A 2,271-nucleotide genomic window follows, 5' to 3' on the forward strand; every position below is an offset into this window, starting at 1 on the left:
TGCCTAGTAGGGTCAGGTTGTTGCTCCTCATCTCTGCTGCAACCTGCGCTGTCTTTCCTGACTCGTACATGGTCCTCACGTTCCATGTGCCGATGGTAATCCTCCTGGCTGCAAGAAGGGTGATCGGCTTAGTGGCTTCCTCGCGGCTTTCACCACCCAGTGTCATGCATCTTCGAGTTGAAGACCCTTCTTTTTCTAGGCTAAAAGTCTCTGTTAACTCTATTGTTGGCGTTTCTGTAGCAAGCTGATTTTTACAGGGTGGAGTTGCTAGCCCCACGCCCAACCCTCCTCCTTTACCCTGACTTGGGACAGGCAGATGGCCCCAAAGGACCTCTCTGGTGGAGTTCTGTAGTTAATAAACTTATTTTAATGTTTTAAACTTACTTGTGAAATTGTCCAAAGTTCTTGGGAAAGCTGCTCAGATTAAAAAGGCTGGTGCATGTTCACTTTCTTTTTGAGGAAGGGGTGAATTAATTAATGAGCTTGCACTTTTCAAGAGTTTTTGAGCAGTGTAAGATGGTACATTTCTGAGGTGCAAGGCTGAGGGCTGGGGAGATACGCTGGTATCTCTCACGTATAATTGAGGAGTGGCTTATAGAGCATTCATGCAACTTAGTTGGGTGCATTGCTGCATGTTGTTGGCTGAGTGATCACAGCACATGGAGGGGGTTTTGCTGCTTGTCACTAGTGCAGCATTGTAAGACACAGCCCAGGCTGGAGAGATAAGAGGACAGAGCAGTTCCACAGTTTGGGATTGTACCCTGCGGATCCCACCACACAGATCCTGCTGTGACCAGCCGTGGTAATACTGTGCTTAGTGCTCTGCCTTGTAGCTTCAACAGCTGCACATGCAAGATGAGTTACAGTGACCTTGACCTTGTTTCCATGTTTATCCAAAGCCTCCTTTTGACAGTTGTCAGCAAAAGACCCGTTTCTTTGCAAGCATTTGTATGGCTAGCCAGAGTCGGGCTTCTCCGTTAACAAAAAAGATTGACCAAAATGTGACAAGAGGAGGCACGTTCAGCAAGGCAGCACTGGATGCTGGATCCTGAATCTGCTCTTTATCCAGCAGCTCTCTTGGCAAGCTCTGCCATGGTGCCACGCTCTGGGACTTCTCCCCGAACTGCTCCATTTTTCATCAACAATAACATGAAAAGTGAAAGGACAGTCATTCTCCATTTCCTGCAAGCCCTGCAGAGAACCTCTAGAAGGGGCTCTGTGCACAGATATCCCCAGTGAATTGCATGGCCGCACAACACAGGGTCTCCTGTCACAGCAAATTGCAGCAGAAGCAACCTCCTTGCCAATGCCAATAGCCTTTTCATCAACACCAGACTGAGGATTTGATTCTCTCCAATGCTCCGTTGAAAGAAGCCTTTTCTTCACAAGCAATTACTTGGATTGTCAAGGGAGGTCTCTTCTGTTTCCTAGGAAGACACAGGAAAATGTGAGCAGAGGAGACAAAAGCTATAGAACAAGGCACCACTGGGAGTTGAACCCAGGATCTCCTGTTTACTAGACAGGCGCTTTAGCCTACTAAGCCATGGTGCCTTCCCCAACAGGCTGTTTGCAACCACTCCACTTGATGGTCCAAGACTACACCTTCAAATTCCAAAGTAAAAATGTGCCCCATTTCTCAAGACTTGCAGACCTTGAGCAGGCTGGCTCAGTGCACAGAAAGCCACAGCTGAGCTGACAGAGGGTTTCTAACATGCACTTCTCCCACAAGCTGCTGTGATCAGATACTGATTAGTGCTCTGTGTTTCAGTCACAGCAGCTTCAGCTCAACTCTGAGTCATGGTAACCTTTCCATCAGCTCCAGACGTACCACTTAATGCTTTCCAAGACTTAGCTGCAAGGAAGGGTCTCTGTGTCTTGAACAAGCACTTACAAGGATTGTGCAGTGAGGTCTTTTCTTTTCATTAGAAGAAATAAAATAAAAGAAAGGAGCCTGAAAAAAAAGCCAGGTTCAGCAAGGAAGAACTGTCAGGCCAAGCCAGGATCTCCTGGTGGGTAGGAAGGCTCTTCAGCCAGCTCTGCCCAAAGATCACTATCCAGAGGCCACTTCCCACAGAGTCCAGTTATGATTACAGACTGATCCTGAAATTAGAGCAGGATATTTTAAAGCTTATTCTCACAGTAAAGTAACACAATTCAGCCATGTCGGCACAGAGGAGAAAGCACTCCTTCATTTCACAGTTATTGCGACTGATCTCACTGACAAACTTCCTTTTCTCAGGGCTGCTCACAGGACTTTAGGGAGTTTTTCCT

The 2,271-nt window shown here is 47.1% G+C and overlaps 1 non-coding gene across 1 annotated transcript; it reads right to left on the reverse strand.

The window, feature by feature from the left end:
• Nucleotides 1–1,477: 1,477 nt before the first annotated feature.
• On the reverse strand, nucleotides 1,478–1,551 carry TRNAT-AGU. Its single transcript has one exon. It is a non-coding gene; the product is annotated as a tRNA-Thr (tRNA).
• Nucleotides 1,552–2,271: the final 720 nt, after the last annotated feature.

Source organism: Mauremys reevesii, unplaced genomic scaffold (genome assembly GCF_016161935.1).
Source record: "Mauremys reevesii isolate NIE-2019 unplaced genomic scaffold, ASM1616193v1 Contig161, whole genome shotgun sequence".
Lineage (NCBI taxonomy): Eukaryota > Metazoa > Chordata > Testudines > Geoemydidae > Mauremys > Mauremys reevesii.